Raw genomic sequence first — 18,627 nt, 5'->3', positions numbered from 1 at the left:
TCACCCATCAGATGCAATGCAGACCACATAATTATATACTTGGCCATCTATCCTCTGATATCCGTTATACGAGCATGTTTGTCAGTTGCCTATTATTCCTTGCCATCTTCTCTCCCTCATGGCGGTCACAACATTTCCTTTTGCGTTGCTTTCCAATTATTTGTACTTATGTCGTGAGAAACCACGCATGTGAATGCGACGCCTTATTGTTATTTTTGTTCTTGCTGTTCTTGAAGATAGCTTTAGAATATTCGTTGACCTTATCTGGTGAAACTCTATTATTTATTTTTATACGATATCCTACCCAGGACATGCTCTTCCTCCCCCCAGCCACACCCGCCCTCCCGCTCACAGTTCTCCGCTTACCCCGCCCTCATCTACCCTCCCTCTTTCCAACCCTAAGTTAAAAAAAAAAAAAAAAAAAAAAAAATCTTCACACTGCAGATTCTTCCTGCCTTCACTGTGTGCACACTCAACTACAAAAGTCCCTTTGCCTTTTCTATCACACTCATCGAGAGTTGTTAATAACTGAATGAGCTGTAGTGGACAAAGGTGGATATCTCTGCTCACAGATGGATGATCTGCACTTCGATCCACCATGTCACATTCAAGTGTCTATAAATTCAACGATGAAGACGAGGCAGGAGAGGCGAACAGACTTTTGTACCTGGCAATATTTCTCCCGCTCTGTTTCACCATCCAACACCACTTTAGACGATCCCACCCTTTTCTACCCTCCCTTCCTCACTTAATTTTTTATTCACCTTTGACTTTCATCTTACCGGGCTATGAGTACAATATCCGTCTCCACAGCATACACATCCCCTGCCATACCACCCATCACCAGTCCAGCACATCCTTCCTACTCTTCTCCATCCAATTCTCATACTTCAACCATGATGTGGTCATCACCATAACATTAATCTTTCGACTACCAGTTAACCTACATCGCCAAAAATCACAGTGTTTGCCAACTTGTCGTTGCCTCCCAACCACTACTATTTCAGATCATCCTATGTGTTAACTCCATCTACTGTGGTACTGAAGAACCGGAAATATCTTTCAGTAGTAATGTCACCAAGTATGCTGATTTTTGGTGCACACAATTATAGGCATTATCTACACCAGCCATTTTTTACTTAAGTTACGGCAGAGGACCTGGAGTGACATAAAAGGATTTAAATTACCTGAAATCATTCTTAAGTAATCCACTTTTATGTGAACATAGTTGAAATGAACTAGACATATTAAATTGGATCTAAGGTGACTTCAGTGCCTTTGATTTGGCTTAATATGATATGCTTGTGCCCGGTTGGATGTACTGTAAAGGCAGTGAGTCGGCCGCGCATTATACTCAGGAGGAGTTGAGGTAAAATGTAGTATTTCACTTAGACGGTTTTCAGTCGTGTTTTTAGTTATGTAAGCACCTTATAACCCAAACCACGCGATAGAATTGAGTTGAAAACTAGGCTAGCCATCAAAAGGCAATCTTTTGCCTAGGGTGGCACGTAAGTCATTTTCCCGGGACCTTCCGACTCACAGACCATATTCATCACTGTTCTGGCGACTGTGTCAGCTGTGAAGATTTTGCTGGCTGACGGTTGTGCTAGTATGAAGTAGGGACGCCGTCGACGAACACACATGTTTTAATATTGTGTTATCTTTCATTGCTTACTTTATTTTCATTTTTTTCTTAGGTTTGCATTCATCGATACATTTTCTTCACCTCCACTTTTTTTTTCGCACTCTCCCTCCTTCTTTCTTTTTTAAGTCACCATTTGTCCTTAGTTTCCTGTATACCACTTTCCATCAACACATTCCTACTTTCGTCTCTCCTATCCTTCAGCCTGGTTTTTCTTTCCTCCATCCGAGATTTGTAATATCCCGTTTCTCTATTTCCTTCCTACCACACCATTTCCTTTAGTTCCCTACCGCACTCTTTTCATCCCTACCACACCCTCTACCTCCCACTCACTCCCTCTAGCTCCCTATCACGCTCTCTTCATCCCTTCTACACCTTCTACCTCCCTCCCACTCTCTCTAACTCTGTACTTTCTAAATAACCCTCATCGCCTTATCAACTTTCTTTTCTCTCTCTGCTTTTTCCTTTCTTCTGGATCGCGCATGTTTTTCGTCTTGTCTCATTTTCGTTTTTATTTTCTCCCCTGCCTATCACCATCTCTTCCTCTGTACCTTTTGACTAACATTTATTTTTCTCTCAGCTATCGTACTTCTCTCTGTTTCCTCCCTTTTCTCTTAAGTTCCCCATGTTATTCTTTTCTCTTCCTTTTTACTTTCCTTTTCTTTCCTTTTTCCCTCCATAGTAATGTCCTGTCGCACTTTGTTCTTCTTTTTTAGTCCCAGCTTTCATCTTCTACTTGTTTATCACCTCTTTCTCTCCACTTTGTTCCTTCTCCTTGCTTTCCCTCCTAACCCTCTTTCTTCTTTCTCCCTCACTTTTTTTCTTAACTTTTCTCTTCTTTCCTACCAGTCATCCTAATTCCATCCTTCGTACCTCCCTCCCTCATGCCCTCTTCCTTCCTTCCTTCCTTTGTCTTTCCTTCTTTCTTATCCCCATCCACTTCCTCACTTCATCCAGTCCTCATTTCCTTCCTCTCTTTTCTCCCTCCCTCCCTATGTTCTTATCAATCATCCCTTCCCGTTCCACTACCACGACCCTCCTATCCCTTCTCCGTCCATAATCATGTCCATGTCATCCTTCTTCCTGTCACCCCTCCCTCCCTCCATCACCTATCTCTTTCCTCGTCCTTCCTATCTTCTGTCCCTTCCTCCCTCCCTCCATCCTGTACGTTGTCGCTCTTCCCGTCCTTTCTATCCTTTGTCCTGCACACCTCAATCCATCAATACTATTCCCCGTTCTTCTACTTGTCCTTCCTATCTCCTGTCTCTCCCTCTCATCTACCTATCCGTTTTCCCTCCCCTCTCTCTTCCCCATTCCCTTCTCCCTCCCCCTCTCTTCCCCATTCCCTTCTCCCTCCCCCCTCTCTTCCCCATTCCCTTCTCCCTCCCTCTCTCCCTCTCTGCTTCCTATTCTCTGTCCCTCTTTCCCTCTTTCCTGTCTCCTTTCCCCCCTGCTTCTTTCTTATCCCCTGTCTCTCTCTCGCTTCCTCTGTCCCGTCCCCATCCCTTCCTTCCTCCTTCCTATCCCCAGTTTCCTCTTCTGTCCTTCCTGTCTCCTACCTTTCCCTTTCTCCTTCCTGTCTCTAGTCCTTTCTTCTCTCCTTCTATCTCTCGTCCCTTCCTCTTCCAACCTAGTCCCTGCTTCTCCCTGTTCCTTCCTATTCCCTGCCCTTTTCCCCCCTTTCCTATCCTCTGTTCCCTTCTTATCCCCTGCCCCGCTTTCTTCCTTCCTCTTCCCTGCCCATCTCTTCATTCCTATCAGTTGTCTCTCCCTCTTCCTTCCTATGCCCTTTTCCATTCTATCCCAGTCCCTTTTTCTTTCGCCCTGGCTCTTATTCCTCCCTCTTCAGTCCTATCCCCTGTTCCTTCCTATTCCCCGTTCCTATCTATCCCCCGTTCCTCTCTCTTCTTTCCTAACCCTTGTTGCTCCCTCTTCTTTCCTATCCCATGTCCCTCTCTCCCTCCATCCTAACCCCTGTTCCTCCACTCCTCCATCCCAGTCACCCAATTAATACTTCTCCCTCCCATTCTATCTCCAGTTTCTCCCTCCCATTCTATCTCCAGTTTCTCCCTCCATACGATCCCCAGTTTCTCCATCTTTCTTCCTGTCACCTATCCCTATCCCCCTCATTCTTCTCCGGTACTCTTGATCCTCCTTGCCTAGCCCTATTCTCCCTCCCTCCTTCCTATCCCTTCCGTCCTATCAGCCTGATCCTCCTTACTCATCCCTCTTCCTCCATACATATTGTTGCCTTCCCTCCTGTCGTTCCTCCCGCCATCCATCCTATCTCGTCCGTCTCACTTTCCTCCCTGTCCACTGTCTCTCTCCTCCATGTCTCCTGTGCCCATCCTCTCCTCCCTCTTTACTATCCTCTGCCTTCGTTTCATGCTCTCGTACTCGGCCCATTAGATTTATTTATGTTCATTCCGGGTCAGCTGATCGAGCCATTACGACCTTACTTGTGCCCATGGTTCTTCCCTCCCTCTGTTAACCTCCCGCTCACTCACTGTCATTACGAGAGAGAGAGAGAGAGAGAGAGAGAGAGAGAGAGAAGTGGATTTAGGATGCTGTGGACAGGTAAGACAGTTGAGAGAAAGATGTGGAGGGTAATGGGGTGTCAGGTCAAACAGGTCAGGTCGGTAGATAAAATAGAGGCGAGACTACCGTTATCGAAGGAATACTCATGGCATGCGAGGAGTAGAGAATCTGAGGGAAATAGAGGATAGCAGTCCTGAGCAGAGCGAGGAAACAGAATCCTGAGGCATCTGATTAAAACTGTATGATATTTACCACTGTCGGTACGTATAGTTTTCACAGTGTTCATTCTAAACGATTACCCATTTGACAGTAATCCATCCCTTCAAGTGATCTTACATTTCTTATCAAAGTATTACTACATAACCAGTTCCGTATATGTGGGAAAATTTATCTCTGGTAACAACGCGAAATAGTAGGAAATTCCCACCCCTCCATATCTTTCTGGGAAATACCCACCCTGTTTATTAGTTGGAAGCTGCTGTCAGGATGATGATGGAGATCATGATGATGATGATGATGAAACACTTAGACACTTACGTTACGACAGCGCAGTGTAGAGGTAAATCCCTTGTCTGCTGTTTCCATATGATTTTCTTCAGCTCAGGAGATTGTCACAGTATGGAGCGGATTCGAAATGTCTCTTTGAAAGTGAAGAAAATCGCCTGATAGGAACACGAATGAAATTAAAATGCCTGAAAGGTTTAAAGGAAACTGGTTCTTAATCCCTGCACCACGAGAGGATTACCATAGCCGAGAGAAAAAAAATCTGAGGAATAAAATGAAATGAGGTCAACGTACAGAGGGAGTTAAAGATCTTGTATATATTCTAATAGTACTGACAGAACTCTTAGACTTTAATTTATATCCTCATAGTACTAGCCATACTTTCCTCAGTGCGCTCTGTGTGTGTGTGTGTGTGTGTGTGTGTGTGTGTGTGTGTATGGTTAGCTTGATCTGTGGCACGTGTGTTGAGGAAGAGGTCACAGGTCGAGAGGCGTGTGTACGTGTGAATATGTGCGTTTTTGTGTTTGTATGTGATGGTACTTGTGTGTGCATGTTTGAGAGAAAATGTGTGCAAATATTTGTATGTGAATGCATTGTGTGGGCATAATAAAGAAGATATACCATGGCATTAACTGTGGCGTGGTTTCGTGAATGTGCATATGCATGTGTTTATGAATTCGTAAGTGTGTATGCAAGTGTGTATAAATGCGAGGTGACGTGGACATTTGCGGTGTGCCTTTAAGCTGTGTGTGTGTGTGTGTGTGTGTGTGTGTGTGTGTGTGTGTGTGTGTGTGTGCAGTAATCTGGGTGTGGTTGGCCGAAATGAAAGTGCGTAACATAATGGACTGTGTCTGCTTGTAACCCTCTGCGTCGGTGTGCCGGGTAGGGTGTTTCTTCAGGGCTTGTGTGTGTGTGTGTGTGTGTGTGTGTGTGTGTGTGTGTGTGTGTGTGTGTGTGAATATTTCAAGTACCTTATTCCAATTTCTTCTCTTTCTTCTCTTCTCTTCACTTCGTTCTTTTAGCCAACGATACTAAAATTGTCAGCACATTACAGTAGGCATCCGCATAAATAAAAGCGATCGAGTTAAACTTTTCGACTGATCTCATATATACTGAGTAGATTTATTTCTAAATGCATGATACTTTTCACTGGTAGTTTGAATGTGAAAATTTTAATATTGTGAATATATATATAACCCTGGAGCGCAACGAAAGAAAAAAAAATATGTATTACAGTGACTAAGCGGAACCACCTGTTTGCAGAATCAGTTAAGAAAGCTAGCAGCAGTTTGATTATAGAAGCAGCATTAAAATTCGTCAGAAAAGTCATGATTTTCCTGTATTATTTCGTTCCTTAGTGTTTTGTTCGGGACGTGTGTATTTATTCTTGTTCTTCTTACTACAGAGAGATATGGATATTCTATAAAAAGTACAGAGGAGTATAACTTATACGAAATCCTGGCTAATGAATAAACCGTATTAAGATTGTTGAAAAGAGAGAAGTCTTCTTACTGTATTAAACTCAGAATAAGTAGGGGACGTTAATTCAGAGTTCCAAAGGTCTGAAGGCCCATCACAATATGGCAATAGACAAATAGAGCAAAGCTAGAAATATTTGTTTAAAAACATACGGCAAGAAATTTCAGTTTAATGAAACCAGAGTAGTTCTTAATATATCAAGTTGTACATTTTTAAAATAAGTTTCCTGGAGATAATGTAGAAAGGGATCCTGCTTCATCATCTGAAAATCGCATGGATAAAAATCTAGCAGTGTTAACTTTGATCAGAATGCTTATGCTAGTGTCAGTAACTACGGCTAATGGATCCTTACACCATTCCTAGGCGGAAGAAATTTTTCAGAACGACTACGGCGATAATACATTCATCCTGACTGACAGCTGCATTATTAAAAATATCATTGGCATATACTGCATTCAGTTACTGTATATTCCGGTATGAAGAACGAAGAATATACAAACAAGTGAATGAAATATCGTCATAATTCTGCTTTCTGTCCTTATCCTCCTTACGAAGTGTCCAGTGTCGGTGGGAGTTTTTTATAGCTCTGTGTGAGACTTTTCACTCTGTCGTATTCCACTGCAATTTTGGTGACTGGATGGAACCTGCTGTTTTACTGTCATGTCTCTCCTTTCATCCCCTCAGTCCGAGGACACACTTTCATTTTGCTGTTACCATCACTCGGTTATGTTTAAGCTTAAGAGAGACCCAAGTACTATAGAGGAGTAAATGCAGACTGTATGTAACCATGCCACTTCGAAAATTGTATCCTAAGATAAACTAAATCTGTAAAGAACAAGAATACACAAATTACATGCTTTTAGTGAAGAAGTTAGCATAATACCATGACCATATCTTACCCTGTAACAACCATGTAACAAGCAACCTTTAAGGATCTCTCTCTCTCTCTCTCTCTCTCTCTCTCTCTCTCTCTCTCTCATCTCTTTAAATTTCGGTGTTTTGGGCTCAAACTTCAAGGAACTCCGATGACGAACAGGATCCAACCCTCTCTATTGACCGTGCGTCAAGGGGTGAGGGGCGGATCGAATCGTGTTGTTTTTTCTCCCTGGCGATGCTCTTTTGTCTCGCCAGCTCCGTCATGGGCCTTATGGAAGAAGCAGCGGCCGAGATCCTATAGATAAAATTTTTCCCCTTTTTTGATCTTATGGGCACTGTGCTATGGGGAAAAAATGAGGAAGTTATTAAGGGGTTACAGAATCGCTATATAAAAATTCTTGACTTTGATGTATTCATTTGGGGGCTTGAAAAACTGACCGAAAAAAAAAAGTTAAAATTAAGCGTGGAGTCCATATTGTGACGGAAATTGCTTGGCTTAGAGAGGTGAAAAGGTGAACTGGGCAGAGTGGGGAGATAAGCTGTGTATATAAGAAAAAGTATAGCAGGAATCTGTAGGTGATAGTTGGAAGAGGGTGGCCGGGGGATGGGGAGGAAAGATGAGAAGATAAAAATGATCTGTGGGAGGAGGCGATGAACTGGGAAAGACGAGAGGAAGGAGTGAGACGAGAAAAAGAAGGGGTTGAGAAAGTGAGGGGAAGATGACACGATAGGAAAAGAGGCTAAGGAGAATAAACTGGATTAGAGGAGAGAGAGAGAGAGAGAGTGCGGGAAGACGACGAAAAACGGAAAAAGAAAAAAAGAATAGAACAGAAATATGGTAAAAAAGAGAAAAGATTAGAAAATGATGTGTGTGGAGATGGTTGTTGTATGAAAGAGTTATATAAAAGAAAGAGTGTGAACAATTTAGTGAGGAAGAGGGAATGCTAATAAAAAAAAAAGATAAAGAAGGGCTGATGCATGAAAGACAGCTAAATGTTGGAAAGGAAAATAAATGGACGGCGTGAACTGAAAGGGGAAGAGGAAGACCTGGAGAAGAAGAAGAAAAAAAAAAAAGCAGGTAGATAATAAAAGTGTGGGAACCTAGAAGTAGTATGAAAGAAAGCTTAATGCAGAGCAGTAAGTGGAATGGGACGGAGAGGAAAAGTTAGATGGAGTAGAAGATTAGAAGGACAGGAATGGAGAAAATGCAAAGGAAGTGAGAAGATAATGTAAAAAATAATGTTGGCAATATAGATAGTTGGCGACGGGGACCACATATTATTATTATTATTATTATTATTAGTAGTAGTAGTAGTAGAGACACAGGCAGTAGAAATAGGGATAAATAGACATGGAAATCAAATCGAAGAAATAGATCACACATAGATGGGGATGGGGATGAAAAGTGTGCAGTAAAACGAAGAGATAAGAAGCAAAAGAAGGACTAATGATAGAGAGGAGAGAGATAGGACCGGAAAAGGGAGGAGCACGAAATACACGCATGAGCCTAGGATGTAAGAAAGAGATGAAATAGGGAAGAATGATGGAAAGAACGAGAGCAGGGAAAACGAGAGAAGAAGAAGGCGACAGGGAACACCACTCAGAAAGGAATAAAAAATCCTTGGAGAAATTTCTAAAATCCGAAATTATGGAAACAGACCGAGGGGAGGGGAAAAGAGGGAGGGGGAGGGAAATGAACCCCTGTGAGACCGAAGAGGGAGGGTAATGAGTGAGGGAGGGAGTGGGTAAAGAGGGAGGGGGTATGGAGTGAGAGGGAGAAAGGAAGGGAGGAAATGGCTAAGGAGGCAGTACGGGTGAGGGAAAATAATGGGTGGGAGGGAATGGGTAGGAAGAGCAAAGGAAGAATGGAATGGATAAGGAAGAAAGGATGGAATAGGTAGGAAGAACAGGATGGAGTGGTTAGATAGACAGGGAGAATAAGTAGGGAGGGAGAGGGTAGTGAAGGAAGGGGGATGGGTAAAGAGGGAGTAGGTAGTGAGAGAGGGAGAATGGTAGGGAGGGAGTAGGCAGCGAGGAAAGGGAGATGACTAAAGAGGAGGTGAGTGGAGAGGGAAGGGGGAGAATGGGTAGGAAGGGAATGGGTCAAGAGGGAGAGAGGATGAGCCAGGAGGGTGGGGGGAATGGATAGGGATGGGTAGAGAATTAGGGAAGGAAGGTGGAGAGGGATAACGGTGGGGCAGGGAGGGAGGAGGCATGGATAGGGATGGGATGAGAGGTAAGGAAGAAAGGAAAGAAGGTGGAGAAGAAGAAAGGTAGGGTAGTGAGGTAGAAGAGTGGGGTAGGGAGGGACTGCTGAGTTGGTGTTGCTGAGAAAAACAGAGCCCGCGGTGAGGCTGACTCTTGTAATTACGTATCGCCAATGCCCGCCGCTGCCACTTTCACCCCAGGCTTCACTGTGTGTGGGGAGAGAGAGAGAGGGAGAGAGAGAGAGAGAACAGAAAAAGTGGAGACAGAATATGAGAAAGACACAGGCGAGGGAGCTGGATATATCAGGGATGAAAATTGAAAAAGAAGAGAGTTGCAGTGTAAGTTCACGACCCTGCCCGAGATGTTGGCAGATACCTTGCTCGACAGAGACACGACGACGCAAACCCGTCCTGCTAAAACACTAACCACAGTTTTTAAAGTAATGTGTGTGAAGTTCGAGGTAAACCCCACATTATCTTTTACGCTGATTATTTTGTGGATCATTGAGGGCGTAATATGTGGTCAGCCTGTATACCACGCCCTCCCCTTCACTTCGATGACGTATAATAAATTCTAGTATTGCTACCACCGGGCGATTTTATGTGCTTTGGTAGGACTTTTCGAACAGGAAGAGTTAGATATTAGGAGTTTGACCTAAGATGAATAAAGCCATCTAGTAGTTAAAAAAAAAAATTAAAGTACGTCGTTGGATTGAAGAGGTTAATCCGTTTAGCCCGAGGACGTCCTTATCAATTAACCCTAGCAACATTTAATGCTTTTATTCAGCTTAGGAGAGGGTTCCAACAAGGCCAGTATCACACAATCTACATTAACGCCTCTGAATGAGACGCCCTTGCTATGTTGGATCATATCGTTTGGAAGTAGATAGAATAAAATTTGAAAAGTCATCGGATTCCAAGGGTTAAAGATGGTTTGCACTGATGAGATTCGAAGGCTGGCGATGAAGTGCGATTATGCTAAAGATGACCACATCAGGTTATCTAGAGGGGACAGGAGATCTGGATGATGATTACCTAAGAAATTAATGATTGAGACGTTGGTGTATGGATTAGCACGTCCACACCGCAAATGGAAGAACCCCAGTTCAACTCTCTGGCCGGTCAGATTCTAGGGCAAAGTTTGTTACCGTACCTCTTTGCCCCTGCTCACTAAAAAGTATGACTAGGAATCGGAATGTAACATATAATAGTGCTCGTCGTGTTACAGGAAAACAGTGTGCCTAAATGACCCTCAGTAATCGATGGGCAGTGGTCCTGTTATTTACCTTGGTAAACATCCCGTTCAAGCAGAGATGGTGGTCCACTTTTTCTTGTCTACCCGATCAGTTTTTCAGCTGTTTGTTCGTTAACCCCCTTCAGTGCAGTTACGTCTCTCATATTTTGCTATTGTCACACTCATTTTTTTTTTTCACCTTAGGGAAGACTTGTATGGGAAGAGGCAAAATATAACTCTTATAAGCCCTCCAAGTACTGTTCAGTACAGCGGATCTCGTTAATGCCGAAAAAAATGCTTCGAAATATTAACAGTTGTCTAAAAAGTGTCGTTACCTATCGAAGAGATTAACGAGATTAAATACCATGCTACGAAACAAATCGGGTAATATAAACCAGCCATTTTAGTGCGCATTCAGCAGTGAAGTGGAGACCTGGCACATTTTCCCTATTCATAAACTTCATAAGTGACTGTTGAAGTAGTACAGTTAGGAACCGTACTTATAAAACCTACATCATAGTTGGGTGAGTGTCAGGTATGTGAGACTTAAGAAGCATTTCATCATAACAAATCGAGACTTTGTTAGGTCGAAGTCACTAGCGCTGAGATAGGTGTGCTATATGTAGCACTTGCGAGTTTTGAAAACTGAAGAAAAATACAAAAAGAACAGCTGACAAAAGACGTAACAAAAAATCTAAAATTACTACAATATTTTTCCATAATGTGTTCGGCGAAAAGTCAACTGATTAATGTCAAGTTTTAGGAATTTTTTTACTTACCACTTGTTTTACTGTGGACGAGGACATGTTGCCTCACCACACCATCCTGTAAACAAACACCACCACCGCCGCCACCAGCAGCATGGAGAACTTCAACAGTACGATAGAGAAACGCACAAGTGGTCGCCACCATTACAGAGTTGCATTTTTCCAGTTGCAAGGCAGCGCAACAGTAAAATAATTTTCATTTCTGGCGTGAGAGCCTTGTTTCTTGCCGTTGGTCTTGTTAGGATCTTCAACACCAAATCTGCCACAAAAATTATGCCTGCACGGTTCAAGCGGTGTCTCTTTACCAGTTCTGCGTCACTTGACTCATTAAGCACATCTCTTCTGTCATGAGAACGTCTTGGTTGACGGTGGCGAATTTGTTGTTGTGGTGGTGGTGGTGCGGCGGCATATCGTTATGATTGAGTCATAAGCCGCGTCCGAAGCGCTATACCAACTCGGGAGGTGCCTTTAGCTATGACTCACGTTAGGTGGAACATAAGGAGTTATGAATCGCTCCTGTGAATTTAGGACAGACATTCGCCTTATGACTTAGTGTTTTATAAGTACGGGCCCTGGATGTAAATTCAACTGCTGCAGTTCGTGTTCCAGGGTGAGACTGACGCTTTTACAAAATATTGATTTTTGTGTATTAACGGCAGGTTGAATAACACCATGCCATAAAGCACCCTTATCTGTGTAGGGCTCGAACACACCTCGCCACCGCAGTGTGTGTGTGTGTAGGGAGGGGGGGGGGGTAGAGCTTTGTCATATTCAAAGTTGAGCCCTTTTACTACGGCAAGTTTCGCTAAGTGGGATTGGATTGTCTCGTGATGGAATATAAATGAATCTTCTTCATTACGAGAGGTCTCATACCTTAAAAATAAATGTCAAACTGCGCAAAATAGAATATCCTACACTATCGTGCTGAAAAAGTTAAGTGAAGGAGAGTTAGTATAGCAGAGCAGTTGTAAATTCTGAACAGTGGTACGGTAGCAATGCTGAGATACCATTTATATATAGCTCTGTGTCAGACTAAATCTTATCAATTAAGCCTTATATACATACATTAATACAGCGTATGAGGAGGATTGATGTGTAGATCGAGGTAAAAGTTAGAATAAGAACACCCCGTTGCACTAACTCGGGGTCTGGCCCTAACGTTTCTCACAGTTGCCTTCAGCATGTCCGTCAGTGAAGGTCGGCCTAATGAAACTGGGAGCTCTACGTGGTCGGACAACTTGCGTCAGAGTATGGGCAGTATTCTAACGACTTTGAAAGTTTCGTAACACCCTACCTCAGCACTTTATTCAGCACCTTACACCTCAGTGTCCTCTCGTATGCTGTTGATGCAAACCATGTCGATATTCAAGCAATAGAAATACCATACAAGAAAATGTAAAGGCGTCCAGTGAAAAATAAATCGCCATGAAGCCTCTCTTGCCACTTAGAATACGGTGCTATGTCCAGTTCCAGCTAGTATGACGAAGCCCAAAGACAGCTTGATTATGACACACAGCAGAGTCCCAGTATTTTGATCTTAAATGACACATTATAGTTTTCGCCAAGCAGCAGGTTAAAATTCAGACAGCTTTGGAAACTAAGTCAGAACGGAAGCCTTGTGTAACTGCCTGGCTTCACCCACACGACCTAAGTAGAGCGAAGGTGATTGTTGTATACTTAAATGGAATAATTTACGTTCGCCTATTTTCTAGGCGATTAAAGTCTTCAACAGAGCGTAAAACTGTTGGGGAGAGGCTGAGATGACGCGAGAGTTTGAGATGTCTTGCCACATGATGCATGAAGAATAGAGTTATTTGGCGGGAATGCGAGGAGATACTACAGTTGCTATGAAAATAATAGGTAGTTTACATGCCCTTTGCAAGGGAAACGTGCAATTAAAGACGTGAAATTCGTCAAAAATGAAATGTAAGGTAAACATGCAGATGATGTGTGTGTGTGTGTGTGTGTGTATGTGTGTGTGTGTGTGTGTATGTGTGTGTGTGTGTGTGTATGTGTGTGTGTGTGTGTGTGTGTGTGTGTGTGTGTGTGTGTGTGTGTGTGTGAGAGAGAGAGAGAGAGAGAGAGAGAGAGAGAGAGAGAGAGGAGGAGGAGGAGGAGGAGGAGGAGGAGGAGGAATGCGAAACTCTTATACTTTTGTGAAGATACAACGTAGTGCACACCGTTTACATATTCTTTGTAAGTAGAGTATGCACTATAAACTGAAATTGACAAAAGTGAGGTAAGTTACGGGTGATGTATAAATGAATTATTTAAGGAACTCGAGACGCTTCAGCTGTTGAAAAAATGGTACTTGGTGTTTATAGTATATTTTCGGTATGGACACGTAACTAAGAAACTATAACTGGTCCACATGGAGTGAAAAGTAGCAGAAGCCAGAAGAGATGTATGAGGATATATAGTCATGTTTTACGAATGCGAGAAACTAGACCTATGATGAAAATAATTTGTAGCGAACTTAAGAATGAACATCTTTGTAAAACAAAATAAAAGGTAACGTTTGTCGGAATTTGAGTGAAAAGTAATCAGCTGTCATAGGACATCATGCAACTAAAAACTAATATCAACTGATGCTATAACAAAAGAGATAATGCAGCGGATAAAAAACGTAAGAATAAACTGAATTACCTTGAGATATTGTGTAAATCAAAGGTTTCCCATGCCAGCGTGAACAAGCCAGATTGACTGAAGACAACAAAAACTGACTAGTTAAAGGTGAAAGTTTAGGCGAATCTGGTCGGCTGAGGGAAGTAAACAAATATTCTTTTAACAAGAGGCCCTCCCATGGGGAGCATCATACCAGCCGCGAGCCGATCCATATCTATCGCAGCACGGAATGTTACCTTGACCTTGACCTACTTTCGCCAATTTCGAACTCGTCCGAGATTTTCATCTCTACTACACACCTGTAAAATGTAGCAATGACATCTTGAGCTGTTGTGAAGTTATCGGGCTAACAGACACACAGACACTCATATAGATAGGCACACAGACAGGCAAACTGAAAACAATACCAGCATCGCTATCGCGGGTGGTAATAAGTGTGAAACCTCAATAAACACCTTACATTATTGATATCTAGAGAATAATAAAGGGATCTCCCAAAACTAGGAACTATATTGAAAAATCCCCAAATTGGTGTGTGTGTGTGTGTGTGTGTGTGTGTGTGTGTGTGTGTGTGTGTGTGTGTGTGTGTGTGTGCGCGCGCTCACACACACACACACACACACACACACACACACACACACACACACACACACACACACAGCAGAATTTAGATTCCCAAGAAACACACGTAATAAAAAATATTCCAGATCCAAAACGCTGAATAGCAAAAACGAAGGGGTCAAAATCCTGCGCTCATCGTACCCGGCGCCCCACCACCTCAATTTTCCTGGGAGGCCGCTGTGTATGCGAGTCGGCCCCTCTGAAGCACGATAATGGGCGGCCCATGCCACTCTAATGGGGAGGTAATGGGTGTTGCCTGAACCGGCCAATTGTAATGGGGGATAATGGATGTTTGGGATACGCATGAGATTCCAGCGCCTCGATCGATTTTGAGTGGTGGGGTTGTATCTCTTGAAATGGGTGGCTAATGCACGTGCAGGGCCGGGAAGTATAGGAAAGTAATAATGTTGATAATGATGATGATGACGAAGATGGTGATGATGATGATTCAGAGAATGTAGAAGAAATGCTAGGGTTAGCAGTGAAGGAGTTGTGGAAAGTCAGCTGTTATAACATAAAGTTTAGGAAAGATAATGAATAATTAAGGTTTGAGATCCCGATTACTCCTTTCCTGCTTTGAGCTGAGGTTTTTTACAACAAGCGAACAGTAGATGATTTCATTTAACTAAGAGAAATCCCAGCAGAGGTTTGAAGCTGTTTCATTTAACCCTTGTGCTGGTGTGGTCACACTTAAGTTAGGTTAATGCTTGAAGTTTTTGTTCAGTTAAGAAAAATCCTATCATCCAAAGGCTCGGTATAATGATGCCATGAAGAGGATGGATGGCGTTAGTAGACTGAGTTGAGAGGAGCGGGACTGGTGACCCTTTTTACCCAAAAGTCTGTGGTACTAAGTCGTTAGAGTACAGAAGGGTCAGTGGATATAGCTTTTAGTACTGCAAGCACGAGAAGTCTGTCCTAATCCGAATGAAATCGTTTGTGTGTAGCAGGCACAAAGCATGAAAGATGTCATGGTACGTAATGGGTGAAACTACGAATAGTAAACACAGAATGAATAAATAAATAAATTCCACACGCTTGTATGGATACTAATTTTTTGATATAGATTATATGCAGTCTAAAGTCTTTCCATATTTAGCTAATTTTGTTAGAAAGTTATTAGAAATAGTTTACAGACTGGGCTGATAGTACGTTGATCTTTTATGAGGAAAGCAGAGAGAAAATATGATTTTATTGGAAGTTTAAGGAATGAGGGACTGAAAACTGGGTTAAGACGTGAGGCAGTGAGTTAAGAGCAACATTAATGAGGATTTTATGTATGTCGGGGAATGTTGAGTGCCTGCAAGCAAGGTTAATTAGACTAATGTGTTCAGAATCATAGCAGTGGCAAAATATATTATGTTCTAAGTAGGCTATGTATTGAACATAATTCGAAAATATTTAGTTGCAAATATCAGTAATGGTGAGATAACTAATAATCAAGATATTTCTAAGAGCTTTTGGGTATTTAGGCAGCCCTCAGACCGTAGGAAGTTTCTCGGTGGCAAGTGAAATCGTCCAGCGTTAGCCACAGTATTGTAAAAGTCGCATCCAGAGATTTAAGGGTTAAATCGACATAGCTTCATAAACTTCTCATTTTTGATGGTGTCCTTGTGATATGCAAAATTCTCTGGCAATACCCAAAATCAAATAAACTGGTCGTCCCTCAAGATGTAAGGGTTAAGCGGAGTAGCGGGCTTCAGGGTAATATCACAGGGGACAGTGGATGCCTTTTGAGTGTTTGAATATATTTCTTTTATATTAACTTGGCCCACATTTTCGTTCCTTTTCAGCTTATTTCACGTAGCTCAGTGGTTAAAGAAGACAGTACTTCGGTTTAGCATCCTTCGTTGTGACTAGTATCATTCAAGTGCTAAATTGTTGCAGCTCAGCATTCAAGGTGATTAGATAGCGATTTTAGGCCAAGTTAGAGCAGAATTGCTGTAGTACATGGGTTGAGAAGCCCATATCCTTGGACCATGCATTAACAAAGGGCTTGTTCCACACAGCTCTCAAACGTGGTTACTTTGGTAGCAGTTACAACCATCTGTGATGATATACTAATGATTTCATATTCAGGACTGGTGTGATTCCATTAAATGGAGAGATGCTATGACTGGTCGGCGAGGCCTTAGGAAAGAGCAGTGAAAGCTTGATTTACCTCTTCAATCCTCTAATGTTTTATGTACACTATTCTTGCCATCTCCAGACGCTTTTGTTGAGTTCAGAAGTTCCCGGTTTTTGAAAGGTTTAATTAAGGCTCTGTGTAATCTGTCTATTTTGATAAGTCTCCCATAGGGTTCCTCATATCAAGCAGAATCAGTCCCATGACCCTCTGCCACACCTTCCCCAGCCTTGACCACCACCACCACCACCTATACTCGCTGCCACTACGTTCCCTCGCTCGATAAGTGAAAAGTTTCCATCATCAGCCCATGAGTTTTTCTGTTTTTTTTTCTTTTCCTTTCTTTCTTTTTTTCATTTCACCTCTGGTAACTTAGTTTGGGCGAACCTGTTGTAGAGAGATTTAATGATTGTTTCCAACCTTTTCACAATGAGAGGACTTACCTAAGCTGAGTAAAGTGGTTTGATATTAGCAAATACGTAAAGCCAGTATCATTCTCAAAGGATTAAGACTGTTGTTCGGCAGTATTAAAACAGGTAGAGAGTGGTTATGTGTAAGTATATGGGATAACAAAATAAGGTCATTTATGTGTTGGATGAATGGGATCGGTGGGAGCTGGGAGAGAGGGGTTTCGACACCATAACCGACTCTAACACATCTCAGTATCACTAAAAAATATACCGTTCCAGCACGAAGTTGTGTTCTGTATTTTATTCATGCTCTCTCTTGACGATTTCATTCTTCTCAGGATAGACTTTATATTATTGGGTTTAGATAATACCCTAGCTAGCCCCTTCACCTCCAAGGAATCTCTGAAGCTGCATAAAATAGTTTGGTAGCCTGGAGAGCGAATTACAAGAAGAGTTCGTAGTGGGTAATGAGTCAGTGGACATTCGCACATATCCTTTTGCTGTTCAACACTGTATTGCAGTTGTTAGGCATTATTCTTGTCCAACACTTTCAGTTACTGCTCTTGATCAGCCTCAATTAGTCTGTTCAAGCACGTCATCAAAGGAAATGGTTCTTGGATTTGTCTTTCGTTTGTTTCACGGTCAATAGTCAAAGTAAAAAATTGTGGGAATGAATTAGTTACTCTTCCGTGCTTGAGAGAAATTTGGGATTTAGGAGTAAGGTTAGGCAGTTTAACGAGCTGGAAATTAGATCTTAGAAGGTGGTGGTAGGGTCATAAATAGCCAGTAATGGGAGTGGCTGGATAATCAACGCATGTAAAGAGCTGGAAAGCAAGGTGAAGCAGAGTAATAGGCCTAGAGTGATATTTAATGGCAGAATAATGGATGTTAGGGGAGAGTATTATAGCTTAATGGCCTGAACTTAGCAACTTGTACATTAGCGGATAGGTAATGAAAATAAGGGTCAGGTCAATGGGGATGGGGAAACAGTAGTTATGAGAGGCAAATGAGTATCAGGTATAGAGAGAGAGAGAGAGAGACAGACAGACAGACAGACAGACAAAGAGAGAGAGAGAGAGAGAGGTCTTCTGTGGAAATAATGGGTACTGTGACACGAGAAGAAAACCACTTGGAGAGAGAGAGAGAGAGAGAGAGACCTAGCTGTCAGTGTTTGGCTTTGTGGAGGAGCTGTTAACGAAATGCAGGAAATGTTAACACCTTCAGTTACCATGAAATATTCCTTTTCATCTATGTATTGCCACCCAGAAGCGATTATATTTAGATATTGGGGACCTCCTATTCCGCAAGGTTTAATGATCGCAGTTTACAATCCTTTTTTTTTTTTTTTTGCACAGTGTATCACTAACTAAAAATTACCTTGTGATAATGAAAAAATAATATGTATAAGACACAACTGTACTGTACCCGAGGAACTTGAAATGGTTAGAGAGTGAACAGAAAGTACAGGTTGATTATTAAAGAAAAAAAAAAAAGTAAAGGGAGGTAAGACGTGTGGGTATTTAGAGGGGTCGTGATGAGTAAGTGTGTGAAGTGCTGTATTGTCTCTAAAATCGACCCCCTATAACCTTTCTGAAAAATGAA

This window comes from Coenobita brevimanus, chromosome 51 (genome assembly GCF_032717465.1).
Source record: "Coenobita brevimanus isolate Jiangsu-jjx chromosome 51, ASM3271746v2, whole genome shotgun sequence".
Lineage (NCBI taxonomy): Eukaryota > Metazoa > Arthropoda > Malacostraca > Decapoda > Coenobitidae > Coenobita > Coenobita brevimanus.
The sequence above is the reverse complement of the archived record's forward strand: the minus strand, read 5'-3'. Positions refer to the sequence as shown.